Below are 26,069 nucleotides of genomic sequence, written 5' to 3'. Positions count from 1 at the left end.
ATCCGAGATATTGAAATCTTCTTTTATTTATGAAGAATTTTTTTTAGAAATTTTGATTACATGAAATGGGAGCGAATTTAATGTGTTTTTCACCCAGCGGAGCGCAAATAAATACTTAAAGGACTATTTGATTTTCCTATTATGAATAGAAGTTAATTAAAATTTATACCTACCACTTCTATGCCAGTAGCGACAGGTGTAAATGCGTTTCATCGAAATTCATAAATATTTGAGAATCTCGATTTTACCACCATCATCATATAAATCAAACGAATTTAATTAAACTTTGGGACAGTCGAAACAAAATAGATGTAAGAATGTGGTGACTTGAAAGTTGTAAGACACTTAATTCCAGACGACGAAGATTACAGAAAAATATTGACGTCAATTATTGTTTTATCTTACTTTAAAGGTGTTTAAATTTACATGAACCCGATGACAATCTGATTATGATTCATATAAGACACAATAGATTAAAATTAAATATTTTATCGTTTCCGCTTCTAAGAAACCGCATTAGTTTTTGTAATATGACATCATGGCCTCTCAAGATTACATTACGTAATAACGTTAGTTAGCATTGTATTATTTGTTGGCTTTATTATTATCATAATTTATTCTGACCTCCGTCTGTAATCTATATCGTAATTCTTGCTTATTCAAACAGGTGAACAAAGTTGTATTTTCATAATTCAATATTACATTTGTTGAAATTTTGGTAGATATAAAGTTTAAAGTGTAAATCAGAAAATTAATATTAAATTTTTGAGAATCGATAAAACAATGTAAACTGTGATTTTTATCGCTTCGGTAGTATTCACTTAAGTACATGTCCAACTGACGCAGTTTATACACTTTTTGTAACTAGAGTCTAGACAGCATGTGATGCTGGAGATCGAATTTGTCTTTCTATGGATCCACACATAATCTCGTTTGTAAATATTATAGACAAAACTGAAATTGCAATGACCTACTTATTTAAGCAAAAATAACAGCCGACATATTAATTTTCAATTGTTATTATTATTATTATTATTTTATTTACACTTTGTTGCAATACTTTTAATAATAATAAAAGAAACACAACACAATACATAAAAATTACAAGACATGCAACGGGTGGCCTTATCTCTAATAAGCGATCTCATCTAGGCTGATAATAGTGTGCCAATAACCAATCAACGGATTGTAATAGCCATCTCTTGATACAAGCTTTCTATGGTAGATCGGATGGGTGTATATGGATAGACCTTTGTATGAAAATGACAGGTCAACTGTGCCAATATACTATTTTAAGATTTTAACTTACACTAGTTTTTAAAATAATTATAACGCTATTTAATATGATGTATATGTTTATATTATTTGTAGGGTTTTATTTACTTTATTTGGTTTATATTGATTATCATATATACATATGAGTGAAAAGAACAAAGAGATTGCATTCTATCCGTCGCCAAAAATGGATTGTCTTCGAATGGTTTGGTTATTGGGATGCAGATAGGAGGTCGATCGACTGTCACGGTCTGATTTTAGATTGTTTTCAATCTGAGATTGTAGATTAATTATTGGGTTCGGGCGTAAGTCTGCTCTCATAACTAGGTATAATTATAAAGTTACATCGTCTAAATCCTTATTAAACTTTTATTATTAGAGACGTTATTAAAATGCCCTCCCTCTTTGTGCCACAAAGTAGGTCTCCATTAAAACAGATAATGCCGCTCTTATGAAAGGCCCAAGTGCTCACGGTTAAAATGAACAGTTAACTTTGACTTTGTAATCACTGTTAAAGCAAGCTCAACTAAAGGGCAGCTTCTTAATTTTGTCCCGAATACACACTTGCAAATTTATTAATTACACATCTTATTAAGACTTTATCTTTAACTAGATAAAGTAAATAAATCTAGGCCTAGGTATTTAAATATTAAATTAACATATTGAGCGAATGTTGTATATGTAAAAAGATTTGCGAGTGATCAGTTTTAAAAAATAAACAAATATTTTACAGCGTAAAGTATGTTGGCTTGTAGGCATACAATTTATAGCAAGTTATTTATTTGTAAAGTGGTAAAACGTGAATTTTACGAGAGCCGTAATATAACCCGGCCCCGGGACTGCTCTCACAGGGCACGGACAAAGATTCGCTTGAAAAGTTTCACAGGTGTGCCATTTTTACTTTAGCGCAGGGAAGTGGCTTCAACCTTTGGCTGTCTCTCAGTGAAATACGCACTAACTAATTCAGCCTATTACACATTATATTAGTCGATATTCGATATAAGCTTTATGTAAATGTATGTCTTAAAAAGAATAGATTTGATCTGACAAACCTGGGACGACATTTAAAAAAACAGTTAAATTATTGTCTTTACAAAGATTCTACTAAAAAAGCCTAAAACAGTCCAAGATACATCTGAGTAGTCTATACTCTATGGTCGGTATAATATTTCACTCGCCGCAGATTTCATACGCTCTAGAGATCGGCAGGCGGCGTCGGGTTACTTGCCTAGCCAATAACCTTACGCGGCGCGAATAATTTTCCACAATTTTACTTTCGATTTTTCTCAGGAGCTCATAATTTAAGGGATTTATGGATATCTCGTGGCGCGGCTGCTTAGTGACAGTATTTCAGTTAAGGGTCTACAATTTGAACGGGGCAAATTTTGACGACTTTGTACTAGAATTGATTAATTTCTGATATGTAAGAAAACTTGTAGTTTTATAGAACAGGGGGGCAAATGGGCAGGAGGCTCACGGCTGATGGTAATTAATACCGCTGCCTCACACTACCAGAAGGCTCGCAAGTGCGTGGCCGGCGTTTGAGGAATTAGTACACTCTTATCTTGAAGGACCCTAAGTTAAATTGAAGCTCAGCTGAAGATCGACGGACGTCGAGGTAATTCAGGAATTTCGTATTCTGCCTCGACGTCTTATGATGAAACTAATCATGTTTAAAATGTATACGATTAGGTACAGATTAATTATTATTCAATATTGACAGTATTTTAAGAACTTGTAGAATTTAATATGTTTTAGAATAAGAAGGTAGATACCTCTTTCAAATAATTAAGAATTAACGAAAGCCTGTTTGCACTGAGAGCGGAGCCAATAAAGACTAATTATCGTGGTTATGAGTTCGGTTAGGTCGTTTGGTTGCTATAGCAACTGGAATATCGCGAATGGCCGGTCGTAAAGCAATCGCGATCGTCACGGAGCAATAATTGTGTAGATGTGGCATTACATATTCATGGCCACTAAGGGCCGGGGGCTCGGAGATTATGCTCGACAGCCCCTATAAAACAATAAGCACCTATTGTTCTTTGACGGCAATCATCGTAAAGCGTTAGCACCTGCGCTTAGTCTTTTTGTAACTACTCGACGTTATAGAAGTGTTTTATTGCGCACTGAATATTAATGTTCAGGTTCATTATGGCTCTTTACTGTTTACAGTTATCTATCCAGTGATTAGGTAAAAATAGAGCAGTGTTGGCCAAGTGTTTTCTGCTTACGACTCCTGAATATGCACCACTTTCTTTCTGTGTGCGCATTTGACTATCGCTCGAACGGTGACGAGAAAGATCGTGAGGAAAGCGGCTTGCCGTAGACCCAAAAGACAACGGCGAGTGTCAGACACAGAAGGCGGAGCACCTACTTGTGTATTAGATTGACAAATGATCATAACACACATATAGAAATCTGAGTACCAGACCTAAATGGCACATACTTTTACGAGAAAACGTAACACTAATAAACATAAAGCATCGTTTCCTTAGTGAAATGTAACAAACAATATAAATAATAAATCCGTGTGCTTATTTTAGTCTCCTTTTTATTCACTGAAGAGCACATGAGTCGTTTGATATTGATATCTACATACCAACACTTGCAACTACTTGCAAGTGTCATATTAAATAAGAATTAAGTTAAATCTTTATCAGTCAGTTAAAAAGCTTAAGATTAAAACACAACTTTGTGATAAAAAAAACCTACAAGAAGACCTTCAAGCCGTCAAATCTCAGATCTAAGGCCCTGGACATAATCGGCGAGATCTTGTTATCTGTAGGCGCGTCTAGTCAGCAATAGTCTATAAGGACCCTTATATTTTATCGAGCTAAGCAGTACGTGACGCGAACGTTACGATAGCCAATGATATATGAAAAACGTTTGTCTTATATGAAAAATAAAAATGACCCACTTTTTATAAGCATCGAGGATGTGTCACGAGTTTTATTTTATTTCTACAGATGTATAGAATAGTAAAAGGCCAGATGACGCCAGTGTTAAGGATTATTAGCAATTACTTATTTTATTGATACCAGATTTTTGATATTGATATTATTATGATTGATATATCATAAAGATTTTTATGAAAACATATATATAAATTTGAGATACCGAAATGTCATGACTGACGAATTGTCGAGACGGCATCAATATTTCAAATTAGTGTGGAATAGTGACAAACACTTCAGATTTTCAATTTATACATTTAAAACACCTGCTTATAAAGCTATTTAATACGTTAATATTCAACTGCAGTTTATATTTGTAATATAATTATGGTTCGGTTATCTTGCAAAAACTAAAAAAAAAAGAAAACTAAAAAAGATGATTAATATAAATACAAACGCGCTTCTTGGTTTTCCTTAATTACATTATGCGTAAATTATATTTATTTTGTATTTTTCTCATACATTTCGCTTTCTCATCTACCGTGGGCAGTATCCGAGCAATGTGCGACATTTATAACTAAACAAGGTCGGAACACGTCTCACCGCTTTCCCTTTTAACATAGTTTTCCCCATAGAATGGCTAAGAATAAAAAACCTTATTTGTAGATTTCTATGCAAACTCTGTAAATTTTTTTCAATAATCAAACATATGGGATACAAATATCACACATAAGGATCACCTACTTGGATCAGCCTTCTGTACTTGACACAGGCCGTCGATTTTTTTGGTTCTAAGGCTTCCTCACGATGTTTTCCTTTACCATTCGAGCGAATGTTAAATTCGCACATAGTAACAAAGACTATTCGTGCACAGTCGAGGATCCAACCTACGACCTTAGGAATGAGAGTCGCACGCTGAGACTTTATACCAACACTGCTCGTTTTTATATAGCATTTAAATCGTTAAAAAGGCTTGGTATAGAAAAACAGCTCGTTTTTATAGTAGTTATTCTAGTATTTCGTAAAAAAAATTCTCGATTCCAGGGAATAATTACCTCGAAAATAACAAATAGAAATTTCAATAACACATTTTTTGTTCTACTCTTGTTTTATTAAATCGTTTATTTTTACAATTAAAATATAATATTATTTAAATTTCCAGTTAAGTATATATATAAAAAATGCGCCTTTATTATGCCTATGTAAAAGCAATGTTTTATTAAGTAAATACGCTATGTATATATATATTGCCTAGCGAATTCTATTAACCGTGAAAGTAAAGCGAGCGTATGAAAGTCAATAAAAACACTTGTAAATGTCTTTCCGATACTTTATTGAAGGTGCCTCACAACTTTGCCAATTTTTTAAAAGATTTTCTTTTTGTTCGATACAAATTCACTAATAGAATTTTTACGTTGAGTAGGTACCTATTACCAAACTTACCCATTTATACGAAATAAGCCGACGTCTCTAACCTTTAACTTTTAGTTAAACGCTCGTTAAGTATCTAATAAAAATGCAGCATATTATCGATAATTTGGAAAATTTATAGAACAGTAAAGATAACATAAATAAGTGGAGGCGAGGAGAGGTCGGCATTATGCAAGATTTCTCCAATTAGTGGGATTTCTATCAAATTAATAGTCCTATCAGAGATACAATGAACGCCCGCGGATCGCCTCGAACAATTTATGGGCGTTTGTTAGCGTTTTAATGTTCTTACCGTGAAATGGGATATTGTATTTATTGTTCACTTTGGATTTATTCCTTCACTTTTGACCTGCATTCTGAAAGTTCCCAATATTTTACTTTACTTACATGAGCTTGACAATTTTTTTAAAAATAATATTTATAAGGCGAACGCTTTGAAGGCTACAGCACATATAATTACGGTATTTGGAATGGTGGAAACACAATTTGACTATGTGTTTGCCATTCGTGATAGTTATACCAGCTTACAATTAATTGAAGGAATCTGCATATGTACAGGCGAATGGCTATAGTTTAATCATTTCCGGATTAGTAAGTCGTTCATAATAAGCAATATACTCAAATTAAGGGTTCCCACAGTGCACAAACCATGGAAAGCTGTTGGTTGGTTTTAAATACAAAACTTTTTAAGGTGTATCTCAATTATTACAGAAATACCTAAATAATAAGCTAAATAGCGAAAGGTTACATATTTAAGTTTATATATGAATAATTTAGCAAAGATAACTGATAAAAGAAGTTATGATGTCGGCTAATTGAAATATGAGAGTGTGTTCTAGATTTTAAGTAAATATTCCTGAATCAACAACCTAAATGATTATTATTACTGTTTCCCTTTAATCTGTGGCGCTTTCATGTTTCACTTAGGCGCGCTTAAGTTAAGAGCTACGTCTATTAATTGTTAGATTACGAAAATTTAAACGTATAGGTGAAATTACATTGTGTGTATTATTTTATATGAATTGTTTCAGGTTAAAACATATCAAAATGTTAATTTCCATTTATTAAACAAGATTACACTTAAATACACTTGTATGCCTATTAATGTATAGTTTGATTACACATAGGCCAAAGGCTATTTCCATCGCAGGGGAAGGATTATTAGCCCGGATCTAATAGCGGGTATTACACCTGATTGCCTCTTATAAAACGCTTAACGAAATTATTCTTTCGAAGGCATTCGACCAATTTATCCTTTTCGAATCAAAGCCAAATTACAGATCTAAAAGTAATTGGAACAAAAAAGCCGGAGTTCCTGGATTTTTGGTGTTTCGGCGGCGATTAACGGTTTCTTTGAGATTAACGTGATTTTAATACGTTTAATCAGTATTTATAGTAAAATATATGTGACTTAAGACTAATAATTATTAGTATTGAAAGACATTGACTTTCTTTATGAAGTACCTCGTCCAAAAGACCGTGCTAGTTACCTAGTAATAATAACATTTATATGAAATATGGAACTACTATAAGATAAATCTATAAATATACTAGCGAATCCGACAGACGTTGTCCTGTCTACACGTCTTTAATTTCAAAATTTCAATTTTTAATAAGCCATTTTGATGAAAATTATTATTCAAATGTTATGACAATATCTAACGATCCAGCACATGGTCACACACGATATAACACAATGATAACAAAACTTTTTTTAAATTTCGGGACAGACTAAAATTAAAATTCGAATATTATTTAAAATTTGACACTGCGATGGTAGCGCCGTCTGTCGGATCCAATGTAAAACATTCCAAAATCAACAACAACTAATAAATTGAAAATTAATTAAAAAAACATTGTCCAGCGGACAAAATTGTGAATCTAAACCATTCCCAGATCCCCTTGAACACACACAAAAAATTTCGTCTAAATCGGTCCAGTCGTTTAGGAGGAGTTCAGTCACATACACACGCACACAAGAAATATATATATTAAGATTGTAAACGATTTGAATGGAAATCTATCAATATTAAGCATTAAAGACTAAACGGTTAAAGGAGGTTAATTAAGGTGCGTTCAATTCTGTCCCAATGTCCCACTATCCGGTCTCGAGATTGACAAATTGGGTCTCTACGGGGCTGGCCGATCTAACCAGACCTTTATTTAAGTCAATCTTAATTGCAGAGTTCGACCATTTAATGGCCGGGCTTGTGACATATACCGAATAGGAATCTCGTATATTCTTAAAGAGAAGTGGAGTAGTGTGTGTACTTAATATGAACGAAGAGAAAATAAACAGAGTTTTCTATGAATATACAACAAGAAAATTATAATTAAGTTACAAAATATGGTTACACATTTTTTTATTGTTCACAAACTAATTATGATACTCCGTAATGCATATCCTGTTCGTGAGCAAGAGTCGAGATGAAAACTTTTAACAACCTTCATTCAAGTGCAGTACATTCGTCTACATGATAATTTCAAAGCACGCTCCTTGAAAATATGGCCGTGTCCGCAACGCTATAAAATCCTTAGTCATGGCTTCAATCAGGCTATCGGCTGATAAAAGCTGTCAGCCACGGAAGACTTCGGGTGGTCTTATCCGACATCCCTGAGAAAGGAAGTAAGGATATCGAGGCGTGCTTTGTCAAGGACGGGTTCGAGATTGCGTCTAAAACCCTAGTATATAATATATATATATATATATATATATATACATATATATATATATATATATATATATATATATATATATATATATTATTACAACAATTTTGTGCCTTTAAATAAGCTTCATGGTTCAATTGTCGACTATAAGTTAATAATGTCAGTAAGTACAAAGAAAAGTAAAACGGGAGCGAACAAAGTATGTTATTACGATACATCTCACGGCCCACTGGCCTCGATGATGACATTTGACTGCGAGATAAGAATATTCATTCAACGTCTTTTATACATGCTAAAAAATTACATATGAAAAAATTTATTTTTGATATTAGGCTAAAGTTTTATATATTTGTTGTACTAAGTAAACTGAATATAATATAATAAAGCACAGTTAAACACACCAACACCGATATAATAAATCGTTTTTGATGTCAATATATCAATAATATATAATACATATATGTTAATGCCGCTACTATGTTTACACGGAAAATATTTATTATTTAAATACAACAATTATGGTTATGTTATGACAAAAATGTCTGCGTCTGTCGCTCGCAACCTTGTATGTCATAATATGTTACTTTGCTATATGGAGAGTTATGGTGTAATCATTTCCTGATTGGTATTAGAATGTTTTGATACGTAACAGTGAGGAAAAACGTGGGATTTATCTCTTTTTGTTCTGTTTTGTTGATATTGGAAACATATCTTTAACTAGCAGACTCGGCCAAGCGTTGCTGTGGCTAAGGTTTTTGTTATATTACATAGTAGTAAATTAATCAAGGGAAACCGTAGGAGAACTTATGTGAAACGTTGGTACCACGACACGGACCTAAACTAAACTACCTTTAACTCAGCGCCATCTGTTAGAATTGTATCAAATAATAAACAAATGTTAATGTTATCGTAATTTTAGTAAGGATGCCTATTTTTTTTGAAAATGAAATATAGCCTATGTCACTCAGGAATGATGTAGCTTTCCAACAGTGAAAGAATTTTTCAAATCTGCCAAGTAGTTTCGGAGCCTATTCAATTCATACAAACAAACAAAAAATCAAACCTTTCCTCTTTATAATATTATATAGTATAGACAAAAAACTTTCCTATTAATATATTTATGAACTACTCACATTCTCACAGCGTCGTATAATGTTGAACATAAATATTTACCTGAAATAAAAAATAATAATTAATTTTCATTTTATATGTTCTAAAGTTACATTATTCATTCATTGATTAAGCGAGTGATTGTCAACCCAGCACCTCCAACAAAAACTGAGTCGTCAGGTATAAAATAAAAGTGTGTGTCACAAACCTTGTTAACGATTAAATATTTAAAAGGAAATGCAATTATCAAATCAAACAGACAATTTAGGTTACACGTGGTACTCAGGTATCCTATTTCGCAAGTACTCATCGTTATCATTTCATTATCGGCAGTATCGGTTCGTTATCGGTCGGCGACATAACCGATTTCTGTATCAGATACACAATGTTTGCTCAGCACACAGACAGCCCTTTGATGTTGTTATATTTGTTGTTGGCAAAACAGACACCTCTGTGATGAAGAGGGGTGACTGTTTAGTCTATTATGTCATACATAGATTCATCTAAAATCTAAACATGAAAGGGTGGATTAAACCTTCTATTATATAATATACTCGGCCGTGTTTTTTTAATTATTTTTAAATAATTTGGAATATTGTTATGAGGCGAAAGAATTTTCGATATTGTTCCAATAGCTTTTGAGTTAATTCGTTAGAAAACAATCATTACCCTTAATAACATTACTTCTACCTTTACTTACTAAGGCTCGTGTCGGCGTTTGTGGTGGCATTCCATCGAAACAACTGAACCGATTTAAATTTATAATGGGTTCATATGGAAATAGATCTGTCTATCTCATAGTATCTATCTAGCTTTCCTGAAAAAAATTATATAGGCTTGACAGGCAAGGCATCGAATGAGGGAAATATTTTACAATTTTCGCACATTTTCAATCCGAATATCTTCATAAAATAGATAAAATCAGAAACAGTAAGGATAAACTGTATTGAGGATGCCATCATAAAAGTCCAAATCAAAAATCTCTCAAACGAAATGCGAATGCTCAAAGGCTGTGCATTGAGCGCAATGCAGCCTTCAGGCTTTGTAGGAACCACGCATAAATCCCACTTGGTACTGCTTTTACCTTGCAAACGCTTTAAGTATTTGTGAAACCACACGGATTATATATTAAGATTTTAATAAACTTTACACTTAGGAATAAGGCTGTACTAGTCAGTAGAGTGACGTAAATTCAAGTATTTAATTAATTTAAAGTAACCGCTGTCTATAGATATGAGAAATATAAATTACTTTTTAAAACAATCACAAATTATATGACTGAGTAATATGGTTTTGCAGCGAGGTGCAGTAGTAGAAGAATCATAATTAAGCGGCGGAATAATTTGAGAAGCAGTTAGATAGGACGAATAAAAGCAAGACGATATTCCACGAAATCGTATAGTGTTTATTTATTCGTTCTGCCGAGTCCATTTGAATATCTTTTATCTTGGCTCTTTGTCAGCGAAACAAAGTTACTTTGAATAACATGTCGGAAAGAAATGTGCACTCTTGTTTTACTTGTTTAAATATTGAAATAAACAAACGTTTTACTGAAATAGCATTTCACTTTGCATCTAACGTGAAATGTTTTAGTTCTTTTCTCACCTTTTTGATAAACATATAGGACTACTTATCAAAACCCAAACGCAAATATTCTCGTCAAGTTACTCTTAGTCATCAGGCATTGTAGTAAGGGGTTACGAAATGCCTTTAATACTCCGCGCGTAGTTACTTGCTCCGGGATAAAATGGTGGCTGTAAGGTAATGAAAAAGGGGAAGGGCGTGCCCTGAATGGCGGCTGCGGCTCCTGATAACGAGCTACTTGATTTAGTGACCCCTGGGGCATCATCAATATTTTAAATTGCTTATGAATTTTAAAAACACATCTGTTCCGTTCAAAATTAAATAGAAAATGAAAATCGTTAAAAGCTTAACTCTAGCTGAACAATTTGATCTGCATATTAATGTGCATATGTTTTCAGATCATTACCCAACACACATACAAACACTTTTTTAAACACAGTACTAATTTTAGTCTACGGTTCTATTAAATCCGTTATGTAAAATATGTAATTTCTCACAACCCCACGCTAAAAAACCAACAGATGATTAGAAAGTCCAAAAAAAACCCAAACCCCAATAGTGCAAATTATCGAACAATGCGGCTAATTACCGAAATAAACGAACCCTCTCCGTCGACAGATGGCCGCATCACTCACAAATCACACGTAATGAGATCCAGTTTCAATTACATCTCTACAATTATTATCTTACAAATTAATAAATATAAAATATTGTTAACAAGTTCTGACCAAATCGTGATAACATTAATGATAATGTTTTGCCAAGACATTTTCTGGTAAGGTGATCAAGCCTCTTCCCATCCAAATCTCTCGCAGTAAATAAATATATACGTATATAGACAAAATAAATCTTAAAAGAACTCGCTGAACATTAAGCTAATATAACGCAGCTATCATTTCGTGTCTCGTTAAGTTAAAAGCGTCGACGCGTTTTGGTCCAAAAGCGTGGCAACATGAAATGCCACCTCAGTATTTATAAAAGTGATTTTCCGATGACACAGCGATCTGGCTCATTTTTTAGGCGCCTTTTTATCGGTTGCCTTTTTGCCGGTCGCGCCACGCATTATTCACCGAAATAGAGCTTTATGGGAAAATTATTAAAGTCGAGTGATCGCGGGATTAATAAGTTAGCACTTTTAAATCGATATTTACAGTTTAAACGTTGCTGGCCCCGACCGTGCTCATTACTTGTTTTTCATTTATTTTATTATTATTAATAGTAATAAGTTAACAGTAACTATTAATTTCTTAAGATGACATCTTAAGTAATGTGTGTAGGTGTAATGCTTTCAGCTCCTTACAAACGTTGCGTAAAACAAAAACTTGGCGATTAAATAGAGTAGCGGATTTTGAATTTGAATTTGACATGAGCTTTTCGAGGACCTTCAGCCTCATTTAACACCATCCGACGAATTTTGCTGTTTAGGTATGTTAGGATTAAGTATATTTTACGCGTCAGTGAACAGAAAAATATATTTTATAGCTGCCGTTATTGCTTAAAAATGTTTTTATCGCTGTTCATGATCGTAAACGATTAAAAACTAGCGGCAGATGTGGCGCGATGATCGCATCCCATCTCTGAATAATAAAATGACGAAACTTGACGGCAATAAGCAATTTGTTATCAACGTGAAACATAATTGAACCCGCTACCCTGCGATCAGATAGGACGATTTATTGGACCGCCTGTGTCGCATTCAATTCCGATTTCATTATAGCTCGCTAGTTTTGTGCCGCGATTTCACGCGACAATATAAATCACGCGGCGATGTAACCAAACATTGCTCATACTCGATGCTTTATTACGTTTTTATGTTTTGTACGGATAATTTATTTATACATATATGTATGTGGAGGTAGGAGAATAGGCTTTGTAAATATTTTTTCTTTAGACGAACACAGAAAACTTACTACCAACAACTAACAACTCGTCTGCCTAAAAATGAGAAGTCAGACCCTAAGCTCCCGCAACTTTGCACCCCTCGGTACTTAGTACGACCCTAAAAATAATACAATGGCAATTGCAGTCCACAAAGAGATGGGTAAAATAGCTTGTTAAACCGTTAAAAGTAATAATGGCGGGAAAGTCAACAAATGGCGAATTATTCACGGCCGATTCATATCAAATGACAAGCCGCCATTTTGTTTTCATGCATGGCTAAATAAGAAATAGAATTGCAGTGCAAAAAACGAATATTTATTTTTAGTTTCTACTAAGAAAACGACTACTTCACTTCAAAAATTTTTTAACTCAAAAACAACGTAAATTGTTACTAAAAAAACGTTATGTACTCCAACTCAAAAATCATTTATTAATGTAGGTAAATCAATGTATACTTACATAAGAACATAAAAAAAGAAATAAACATTGAATGCTTCTAATTATACATTTACTGCCAGTTCTTAATCAGTAAATCAAGAACGTAGAACGGAAGAGAAGAACTGGCAATAAACTCTCCGACACTCTTTTGAATGGTCAATATTTTTTAAGAATATAAAAAAAGATTGAAAACAAAGATTTGTCCTCTATCAGCAAATCTACTAAGACTAATGGAAACGGATTAAAAGTTTTAACGATTGTTTGGCTTCAAAAGTTGCTTCGACGTGTTCTAATATTTTTCTAAAGTGACTGAAATTTGTAAGTAAAGTTAAGGACCCCACAATCGACAGCTATGAAACCAATAAATTAAAAACCCTTTATCTAATGGTAAAGATGAAACCGAAAGACACTTAGCACGTATATTACTCATAGTTCGCGTTCCATTTTCAGTTAAATATTCAATGGCGCACCTCTGCGTCGTACCGCGCGCATTGGACCGCGTGCACTGCAATTAATTGTTAAACTTTCCTATTGCCGTTCTATAGATAACTTATTAATCATTTGGATACGCCGTAATAAAAATGATTAATAATTTAAAAATATATGTAATATTGACTCGCTTCGATATGAAAAGTTGTCTACGCGTCGTTCAAAATACATGACGTCACTTATTACCACATTCTTATAGACTATCACATCGTTATGTTTATATTTCACTACATTATCATATGACCTAATTATTTACTTTAAATAAATAATAGTTTTTTAAACGCTTTAATAGGAATATATTTCATTTTTTTGGCTATATATATTGATTTCCCAACAATATACAAATTAACAGAAATAATTTAAAATGACTTTTTGACATAAACAATTTCTGTCTGTGTCTGTCTTCTGATCCATTCACCCGAAGTGTTATCTCCATTAAAGCTGTAGTGTGTCCATAGACACTATTCTTTTAATATATACTTATAACGACAGTTTGAGGAGTGATCTTATATCTTTTATAAGTATATCTTTTTGGCTCCAGGTTGGGCAGATAACTGTGTATTTGGAGTTCTGAAGCAGCAAAATCAGCAATGATTAACGAACGCTATTCCGAACTAAACAAAGCTGGAGTAGAAAGGCTCGTATTATTTTAAGCACAGGTTACGAGTATTCATGAGGTGCGTACAATCGAAGACACCCGGTGATTAGGGCGCTCGAGCTGACCGACCAATTACAAATAATTACGGCACTACGGAATAGAACGTCGAGGCGTGGTAGTTCTGTGTTGTCTATTCTCTGATTTATTTATTACTTCACCAGCCAAACCGAATGTAGACAACAGTGAACTATTGTATTTCCTACAATTATATAAACTCAAAATATCGTATGATATGACCCACAAAAAAGAAATTAAATTAATTGTAAATTTACATTTACTACCAGTTCCAGCGGGCAAGAAGAACTGGCAAGAAACTTTCCGCCACTCTTTTTGATGCCTAAGTTTTGAGTCATACAAATTGTTTGAACTGCAGCAAATCAATCCCAAGGATTAGGATCATTTAAGTATTAGAAAAAAAATTATAAAAAGCTTTATTGATTGATTTTCTTTTAACGAGGACTTTTGATTTATTTAGTGATAATTCTCTAATTTCACTTGGGAGATTGTTGTAAAAACGAATACAATTTCCATATTAGGAGTGGAGTATTTTCTGGAGTCTGGTTGGTCGTACCCTCAAATTATTCTATTTCGCGTATTATACCTACTAATGAATGTCACAATTTATTTCAGAATCGTTTATATATTTTGTACACAACAACTCTTCAAGTATATTATATTTACCAGTTAGTGTCTTAATATTTAATATCTAAAACTTATTATAAGAACTAAAAAAGATTTTAAAATTCCTTTTACACAATGTTTCGAAAAATTATATACATATTAATACCTATTTTATTGATGTTAATAGCAACATACCTAATGGTATCAATGTAAATGAATTATAATTACTACAGAAAACATAATATAGGCAGACACCATAACACCTTTCACACAATATTAATCAAACTTGTAAAATTTTAACACTTCAATAAAACTAAATAAATTAAGAGGCATTCCTCAATAATTAGTTGAAGATAAGCAAACTCCGGTCCGGTAACATTTCGTAACTTATTTAAAATCAAACATTTCTCTTAACTTAACTTAACCTTCTTTAGTCTCACACTCTTGCACCTGAGGCATTCGTATATTTAATATTACACATATGTATATATACCTTGTAATGTATTTCATTGTAGTCGCTTTCCTTATTATCTACATGATGCTTGCTAGCTTATACGTCGTAGTTACTAATATGGACCGATATGTTTTAAATATCATAAAGACTGGTGGTACTATTTATATATAGGTTATTATAATATTGGTTTAGTATGAATAACCTTCTGCTTAATGAAAAAAGAACGAAATGCATTAAATTTTGTGCAAGAAATGCGAGGGTTATGGGTATTAGACCAATTATAAATAATGAGGAATTGAATCTGGATGATACAACTGTATTTCTTGGGATCACCTTGGATTCAAAACTTCAGTGGTCCCCTCATATCAACGGATTGGCGAAGAGACTTAGTTCTGCAGCTTACGCAGTTAAAAAAATTCGCTCACTGACTGATGTCGATACAGCTGAACTTGTTTATTTTAGTTACTTTCACAGCTTAATGACTTATGGCTTATTGTTATGGGGTCACGCTGCTGATGTCGAATCTGTTTTCATTCTGCAGAAGAGGGCTATTCGTGCCATCTATAATTTAAAATGTAGGGAATCTCTGAGAGATAAATTCAAGGAAATTTATATACTTACCTTTCCCTCGCAATATATTTATGAAAATATTATGTTTGTATACAAAAATAGTGATAAATATACTAGATTAGAACATACGCACAATGTCAATACTTGCAACAAACGCAGGCTGCAATTTCCCCGTACTAGACTATGTAAAGTTAGTAATTCTTTTTTGGGAAAAGGGATAGTCTTCTTTAAACCCAGAGGCTCTTTTATCTCTGCCTTTTAATAAATTTAAGAAATGTATTAAAGAAAAGCTGTGTAAAAAGGCTTACTATAAACTTATTGATTATCTAGTTGATAAAAGGGCCTGGGACTAATGCTGGGCAGGCTACCTCTAATTAATTTGATATATTTGTTTTAAATATTGTTTGATGATTTGCTTTTTTAAAAGAGTACCGAGAGTTTTTTACGCCGGCTTTTTCTCTCGGCCTACACCCTCTGTCTTCTTTGCCGATGAGTAGGGATGCCTACAAGTTCGAATTGATTGACGTGGAATAAGTGATACCTAGATGATCTTATGTTCCAAAATAAACGTATTTTATTTTATTTTACTTCTGACTTTGCCTAACAATAATTTCAGGTTACCGACTCGCCTAAATATATAACCACTAAAACCCCGATAGTTTTAAACAATATTGGTTTAAATAAGTTCGATTGACAATGATGGACATCAGAAAATACGTAGATCTAGTATAGTGTCACTAAGTCCTTGTTATTTTCTTGAGAACGACTTGAAAACATTGTAATAAAATTAAACCGCCGTTTAAAAACCCCTTGAAGGAAGCTCAAAGTAGTTATTACTTGCAAATTCCGACCTCCCAGCCCTCTTAATTTCAGGTACAAAGTAAATTTATATGAGCCCTGTCTTATATTCTTAATTATTTCACAAGCAGGCAAATCCTTTAATGTTGTTTAATAGGCTTTGATCTTATGATCTGACTAGTTATATTAAATTATACATTTATTATGTGACATGATAAGTATTTGGCAATTGTTGAAAGTTCAGGTGTAATTTAATTTCATTTTGTTAATTGGGAATTAATTAAAAGTTTTTAGTAAATTCTAGGTAGGTAAAGTCCACAACTTTGTCCCTTTTTTTTAAATATGTACGACGTAAAATATTTTTGAAAGCTCGATAATGATGTTATGTGATACCGCCGCCTATGGCACTGACATTGCCAGGAGGCTCGCAAATGCGTTGCCGGCCTTAACTTGTGTTATAAAAGTAGTAATAAGAACTTTACTGCTGGTTTCGAAGCCGTAAAATAATTATCTCTATGGTTGCCTTAGTAACTTCTCACAGCCAACCTTAAATTGTAGCAGATATTAAAAACTTGAACTTGTACCGGAAATTAGACATTAAATGAACTACGTATAAATATTAACCGCTACAACAGCGAACGCAACTTTTTAATTAATCCCCAGCAAAGTTACAACTTAATTACCAACTTGCCTAAATAAATTAACTTTGTATTGCCAACTGATTATGACTAGCCTCATAATGAGTAACGGGTTTGTCGCACCTCGATAATTACTGAAAATTATTTCTACAAAAAACCAGCCTTATTCTTTAGGACTTAAGATATGCAATGGCGTCAACTATTGTCGCTCGCACACCTGCAGTGACGGTGTAATATTTGTACCCACAGCCCAATAATTACTATAACTGATTATACGCACGCTAAAGCAAACTCTGTTTACTAGCAAATAGAGGTAAAATTTGTATGCTAGTTATTCGTCACCAATGCACCTGCATAGACTGTACTGTGTCGTACATCCTTGTCGGACTAATGGTGTCTGAGAGAGACGGATAGGCGCTAATTCAACGAATCTGTACAAGGGTTTCTATTTGCATCGTTTGGTCACATGTTTCTGTTACTTGCACGATAGAAGGGTGTAAAACAATAACAATCAGCGATTGAGCGATAATCAAGTGATAATGAGCTGTCACGAGTATAGTCAGTAATTTTTTGATCAGCACGTGGATAATTTACATCTGGTGACATCTATATGTATATGTATAATATTTCGACGTATCTTTATGTGTAATGTTTCGTACGCTATCATATTTTTGTGGTTATGTGGTGTTTGTTCCGAAAACCGCATTTCTTGATATGGACGTAAGTGTAGTAACTGCCAATAGTTTTTACTCCTCTGCCTCCTATGATTTGGGTCATCGGGAAGCATAAACGCGTTAGTGCAATGTTATTCAGTGCTACGTGAACAAGGCCCAAACAAACCTCGCTCACATTTTGTTTGTAAATACCTTCAATTTCATCATATTATACAATGTTTACCTCAAATAAAAATATTGCTTCACTGAAGCAAATGTGCTTTGTTATTTCTACCCATTTCAGGGAGCTATTAGACCCTAAATTATTACTAAAACATATTATATTCCATGCGCAATAAATCTAAATACAGTATGTATTCAAGTACTGTCATTAGTAGGTTTTTATCCTTGTTATTATAGTTCAAAAGAAAGCTGCATTTCAGTTATGACGTTATCAAAGACTTAACGTTAAATCGTGTATTGTCATGTGATAATTTCCTACGTTCAGTAGTCATCAAACTACTTGCCAACGAAGTTACGAGCTATCCCAGTTCATATGTGTCTAGAAATGGTAAAATTCTTATATAAATATTAAAAAACATAAACGACAACTCGTATACATATAACATTAAAATTAATTTCGCTAATGAGCCGCATTTACAATTTCCCTCGGCGAGATGCGACGTACTAACCCACATTTTATTTAGTCCATACATCGGAGACCGTGGCAAAACGTCCCGGGAATTACGGAGTGATTAAAAATACATTTTAAACTCTCAAACTCGGCAAGTTTGCGGATTAGTTTAAAGCGTAGTGGATGATATTTAGTTGTACTTTGCATATGCGAAAAAAGTATTCGTCTACCGCTCGATAATTGGCGCATTGGTCCAGTGGTTAGCATGTTGGACTGCAGAACTTTAAGTAATAGTGTTAGAACATTATAGCCGACCAGTGAGGGAAAAATTCTAATATCGTAACTACATTAGCTTTAGCATTAGCTTAAATAACCAATAGTTAAAATTCTATTAAACAATCCCTAACGCTTCTTGAACTACTGCACATTGAATTTAATTAATTTTAACATGTAAAGGGATTAATTATAGTCGGCTGTATACACACTACGCAACTTGATACAATTTCATGATATGATTTCAATTTTCCGGATTAATATTTTAGACTGGGCGCGGCGCACCGACGAGCTCCGTTGGGAATTAATATTCTAAAAACATAAAATTCTACTTCTCCACTCGGTTAGTCATTTGCTAATGTAGTACAATTATGTAGAAATCAATTAAATTATGTATTTGTTGTTAAACTGTGCTAGAATTCCCTTCTCATTTAAGGGTTATATATAAATCGGTTATTTTTAATCATTACCTTACGGGCGAGGGTCGCTACAGTCAATTATTAATTCAAATAAATACAATTTTAATTCGACCTATTTGTCCTGAATGACCCTTTTCTATTATCTCATCTTCTTCTTCATCATCATCTTAATAAATCTTCTCCGGTTTCCATTTGAGTCGGATACTGTAACATAAGGTACTTATAATAATAGCTAAAATAATTATATACGAAAAAGTTTTGTGGATAAACATTATTCTTCACTTTACATTACAAAACATAACCTTGCATTATTTTGTAACGACGCTCGAAATTAGCAACCCAAAACTATGACGGATACATTATGCATAATGCGGCCCCCATTTTGTATATATTTACTTAATAAGTTTTTACTAAAAGTATAACAACATAATTAAATGTGTGCTTAGTAATCGTATCATACGCAACGATATAGGTTACTTCTCTATTTCCCAAATAACAAATAAACTAGGAAACTTAATTAACATTGAAGAACAAATGTAACATAGGACTACGTGAATCCTTCACGTAGTCATATGTTACATTTGTTTTGGTAAACCCGATACTTCCAACACGGCTCATAATAAAAATGAAATGTTGATTTTATATTTAGAGCTGACAAGCAACGGCAGCTGTTATCCCCTTCGAATAAAAACTGCAAAAACCTTCAAACTTTGTTCTAAAACGTTTTTCTGAATTCACTGTGTAACGGCCGATTAATTCCGCTTCCATATTCGTTAAATAAATAATAGAGCGTAAAAAGAGCGTGTTATCTTTGTTTTCGTGGTAGCACGTGTTTTTTAGAAAAATAGATATGAATGTCACGATTGGGGTTGTAGTTCGGGCGCCAGGCGGAATTTTATGTCGGCAAAAACGCTTTTGGGTGTGCCGCTCCGTAGTCTTTATGTAGTGTTTGTTTCTCTTATTAACCCCCGATGTATAAGGATATTATAAGTTTTACCTGTCTGTGTATTTGTCTCTGTCATCGTGTGGCTTCTTAGTTAGTTCTTAGGTAAAATTTATTCACGTTTTTTGTTTAAGCCTTTCAACGCATGAGCCGAACACCAATCTATTTTGGTACAATTGAGACGATCTAACGATTGAGCTCGATGATTGTCAGAAGTCAATTTCAACAGTATCGATATTTTATCATTGCAATAAGTTTAAAAATTGAATTTTTACTTTATATTAATCTTTTTTCGTGACATTAACATTACTCTTATCTTCAGCCAGGTACTGTAAAGACTGTACGTAATATAATACATATTATATACAGGGGTCTAGGCTCTGAATATGATTTTGTCCCATTCGGTGTCGAGACCCTTGGTCCGTGGGGTCCTAGCGCATTAAAGCTTTTTAAGGAAATATCAAAAAGGTTAGTCGACATCACAGGAGAACGAAGAGCTGGCAGCTACCTCGCACAAAGAATTAGTCTAGCTATTCAAAGGGGGAACGCTGCTAGTATCTTCGGAACCTTGCCTAAAGGGACTCCTTTTAATAATATTTTTTAATAATTAAATTTTAAGGTTAGTTATTAGATATATTTTTAGTTTGTAATTGTATATTAATATAATTAAATAAATTTATATACTTTGCTCTAATTATAGTAGGTATATAAAATTTTCCATACATATATATATATATATAACAGTACATGTATACATTTACAAATACATAACAAAACTCGTAGACAAAGTAAAGAGAACAAATAAGTATTCGAAGCATAGCTCTTCGACTAACCACTTAAGTTTTTTAGAGTTCTAAAATGTTTAGAGCACCTGTTAAACGGCTTAAGTAAAAGCTATTAATGTAAACATTAAAATGTCTTAATGGCGTAAACATATGGGACTTTTTCCCCATCAACTTACACATAAAAGATGAGCAATACAGAAGATTTCAGAAGAATGCTAATATTATAAAGAGGAAATATTAGTATTTTTGTATGTATGTTTGTAATGTTTTCACACATATTCTAATATTTAGTTACTACTTATTTATTACCGATATCAAGAATTCGGTAATCATAAGAAAGCTGCATCTTCACTGATTGACATAGACTATATTACATTATCAAAATAGGGATCCCTAACAAAAATACAATAAGATTTTTTTTCCACAAACAATCTGTCATCGCGTGTTCACCCAATGGCGAAACATCAAATTATTTTGCTGCCACAAAACAAAACTGCGTCAAATGTGATGTATTTAAGGAAGTTGTAGGACATTTAAATTCTTCAAATAAATCTCTTTTCTATATTATAAAGACGAAAGTTTTTCATTTTGAATTTTTATTTTAAACAATTTATAATAATGAAGCTAAAAATTCCTGGACTGATTAAAAAAATACTTTCAATACCTGTAGAGTATTTTTAAATTTACAATTTCGGACATTCTACGAATTTAAAAATGTAATAGATATAAGTATATATATATAAGTATATACATATATTCGTTGTTAAGTAAAATCTACATTATGATGAGACAAAAAATGTTTGTATCTAAATATGTGAAACGAAGTAATTAAAAACTAAGGAAACTAAGTAAAATAAGATTGTTATGTTAACAATAATATGAAACCGCGGGGCATTGCTAGTATTGTATATATTATATACTTCTTTTATGATATGAATAATGACAGACTATTAATTTATACAAAAGTCTCATATATCCAGTACATAACCCAATAACAAAATCAATCTACATAAACAAGAACATTTAAACAATATCGGCCGCAAAGTAATTACATTCGCAAATAGGCGGGCGGCGTATTACCACCACATACATGAGTTTAACAAATTCCATTACATTACATTGATATCGAATAGTTTGGCGTGATTCAAAGAGACGAACCTATTACATATGATTTTTAATGAATGATATTTGATAATCAAATATAAATATAACTTTATATAAGGCTTTTATTAAAATGTAAACGATTTGTAGGAGAGTAGAGATTATACCTTTTATTTTTGAGAGCACGATGTTTCAAACGAAGATAAACCAAGCAGAAATTCTTAGAATACAATTTCTTGTACGATATGAATTACAACCGACAACAGATATAAGCTACAAAAGCGATTTTAAAAGTAGACAAACTAGACACGTGCTGGCAAAGGCCTAAAGTTAAAACGAGTTCCCAGAAGTCCGCTGTTGGCCAGATCAAATTAAATATTACCTACTTGCGCGGCCGAAATTACTGTATATGAATGAAAATCTATTCTAACATTGTATCGGCATTGCTTAAATAGATTTAACAAAGTTTAAAAAATAGCTGTAACAATAACAATTTAGAAAAGTTACTTTCATACACGGGATATTATTTTAAATACTTCGTAAATATTATTTCACCAACAGATGAGAAGATCTAATTGACAATACTAAGAATGTTGTAAGGTTCTTAGTAAGCTAGTTATTGTGGTACGTGCATAATACTATATTATTATCGTTAGTATTACAATGCCTTCTTAGTACTGTACTTTGATAAGTAGGTGTTGAATGTAAGCATATCGCAGATTAAACTGTATGAGCTTAAACTGCCTGCTTTGTTTATTATTTTAATGAATGGTCTAAGCCTTTTGAAATTATTTTTCTTCTAGAGAATAGATATCATAATTTAGTAAAAATTTTATCAATCTGAATCAGTAGTTACTGAAAAGTGCGTCAATGAAACAGACCAAACAATATTATATTAGTGTCGATATACCTACAAAAGTCTCATACCTTGTAATAATATAATTCAGATTTGCTGATATAGTCTTAAATTTAGATCGTCCTTGTAAGATAAGATAAAACATGTCCCAAAAAGTTTTAATGGTAACATTGCATAACGCAAATTGCCTTGATGTAGGGCCTTATCTTGGGAGTTGGGACGAGCTTCATCTCCTGCGTATTTATCTGGAGGGCTAATGTGATTAAATGTTATACTATAGTTCTATAATGCCATTGCACAGCTACGGGTTGAATTAAGGCTGCTATAATATATACTTATAGCTGCGGCTGAAATAAGTAACTCAGAGAAAATGAAATTATATATAATCAACCAAAAACGTATGTAACCCCAAAGCCGACACCTAAGTGATAACAAAAACTAATTTTTATATGCATAGTCTTTTTGATAGTAATCCAAGAGCGAGTAATTTCTATAAAGAACAACGTTCTGGAAATTTCTTAAAGAAAGTTAAAAATGAAGGAGCAAACCGCAGTTCGTTAGTATGCTTTAAATAAATAGGTTGGGACTGGAAACCTACATATTTTTAATTAAAAACGAAACCTTGTGCTCTCTTTATATCTATGACATTAATATTTATTTTAATAGGTTTCTTGGTTAACGAGATAAGTAGGCATATAATAACCGAAAATTGAAAACGTGTCTCGAAAACTCAGAGGGCTGTATAAGTACCTAGGTACTTTCAAATAAAGAAACAAACGTGTCTGCCTTGTGTGGAATTCCCGAGCGACTTCATACAGTAAAAAATATGTTACTATTTCGGAATTTCATTTTTTAATAATAATAATAATAATTTACTCATTGCAAGAATATGGTACAAAATGTCAAGGTGGTACAATCGTCAGTCGTTCGCATATTCTGCCACAGACAGTGGCGCGCAAATTTATCTTAGTTTAGATTTTACATTATTAGTCAGATTCATATCAATTAAGTAAGTCAATTATCATACTTTATTAAATTTGTATAAATTACCATGTCTCACACAAATAATAATTTATTGAGTAGTACATTTTTTCCAAAAGTAATGCACTAAATAAGACTCTAGTCGGAAGATCTTTTAATTCTTTCGGTAATCTATTGTAAATTTTAATTGCCATACAAAGGCGTTTTTCCGAAACAGTTCTAAAATTATTTTTGGCACTGCCAATTTCTCCCCATGTCTACTACTTACTACATTCGATTTAAAAATATGTATATTTCTGTGTACGAAATGATTCAAACAATTATGCAAGAAGCTGTAATAATAAAGTTATGATATGCTGAGAGCAGTTGATAAAGAAATTAGGGACGGACGGTGATTGCCGTGTGTGAGATAGATCTGTGCTATGAATCATGTTTTTTGTGAAATAAAGAATTTGAGTATGGGGTAATTTTTATTTCTTTAAAAAATTACGGTTTATTATTGTTATAGTCATATTTAGTTGTGGTTAATTTTAAGTTTTTTAAATCTTCATTAATAAGTTTTATTGATTTAAGAACCCGTAACCACACAATTTAAGGCGAAACTTGGTTTTCTAATACAGACAGGAATGACCAATTGATTTTATTGACCTTCAGTGATCTAGTTCATTTTAATATTTCATTCATAACAATGAATCGCAATCATTTTCCATTTTCATTAGGACGAGTGGAAGGGAATGAACCGTTAATTCCTTTTATTAGTTTGTTTTTTGTTTCATTGCAATACAAACTGAGATATTGGAGGCATTGAAAGAAATTTATTATTGCGAGAATAAAAATATATAAAGCAGTGTTGGCTTAGTGGCTTCAGCGTGCGACTTTTATACCTGAGGTCGTAGGTTCGATCCCGGCTATGCACCAATGGACTTTCTTTCTATCCACTGATTTAATTTATTTTATGAAAATAAAAATACCAATTAATTCGACTTTGCATCTTAGCAATCACCATTTTATTTACCAAAATTTAGTATTTCCCAGCTAATCTCAAATTTTAAACTAATCTCATTTTTGTTATCATTTATCAAATGATGAATACATATTCAGTTCATTCATTTACAACTGCTTCAATTATTTTTCAGCTGCATAGCCTTACATTACCTAGAAGGTAATCCTAAGTCATTACCGAATCAAAACAATTAATCTTATCTTCAAGCGTGAAAACAGCACACCGTCCCACTTGAGAATAGTCACTGTTTACCAAGAAATAACCTTGGATAATAATTAGTCATCGTACCATTCAAACACATATTTATTTAAGACGTAATCGCATGAACCCGTTGCTTTTATGTTTATAGCCTAACATTTAAGATTAACCACAATTTCACGTACCTCGGAACCGGCTTGAGCAATTTCCAAGTCAAATTCACATTAGTATAACAAACACGTTTGTAACACAACACATTATCTGCACATGTACTTGGTAAAAAATAAACAGTTGTAATTTCATACACGTCACACTAGTTTAAAAAATTACGAAGAATAATACGCGGCTGCGAAGAGTAATAGCATCGTATCCACTCTGCACGGCGGCAGCTGAATGACTGAGCGGCGAGCGGCAGAACGGCGGTCGGTGACGCCGCGCGGCGCAAGCTGAGGGGAACTGAATGATTGAACGAATTGAGCGCATTCCGCGTGTGCGTACGAAAAATGGATAGCAAATAAGTTTTTTTGCATAGTTTTGGCATTAAACCTTGTGTTTGATGGTTACGAAACATTAGGTACTATATTAAATCAATTTTGTACCTATAGACTGAAGACATCTTTCTACATACTTTGAAATAAATGTTGAGAAGATAAAAAATAATACTTACTTGATGGCTAGCATCATACCTATCTATCCATTATCTGGAACCGTA

At 32.9% G+C, this 26,069-nt stretch overlaps 1 protein-coding gene across 3 annotated transcripts in view; it reads right to left on the bottom strand.

The window, feature by feature from the left end:
* The window catches only part of LOC110996691 (slit homolog 3 protein), a 121,637-nt gene extending 95,866 nt beyond the window's left edge, over positions 1–25,771 (bottom strand). Inside the window, exons 1-2 of one of the 3 annotated variants that reach the window (XM_022264503.2) lie at positions 25,543–25,771; positions 9,404–9,443 (exon numbers count right to left, since the gene is read on the bottom strand). The gene's annotated coding sequence lies outside the window, so the exon portion shown is untranslated. The remainder of the gene's footprint in view (positions 1–9,403; positions 9,444–25,542) is intronic. The other 2 variants (XM_045630601.1, XM_045630602.1) reach the window with 2 other exon arrangements.
* Between the last annotated feature and the right edge of the window lie 298 nt (positions 25,772–26,069).

Source organism: Pieris rapae, chromosome 12 (genome assembly GCF_905147795.1).
Source record: "Pieris rapae chromosome 12, ilPieRapa1.1, whole genome shotgun sequence".
Classification (NCBI taxonomy): domain Eukaryota; kingdom Metazoa; phylum Arthropoda; class Insecta; order Lepidoptera; family Pieridae; genus Pieris; species Pieris rapae.
The sequence above is the reverse complement of the archived record's forward strand: the minus strand, read 5'-3'. Positions and strand labels throughout refer to the sequence as shown.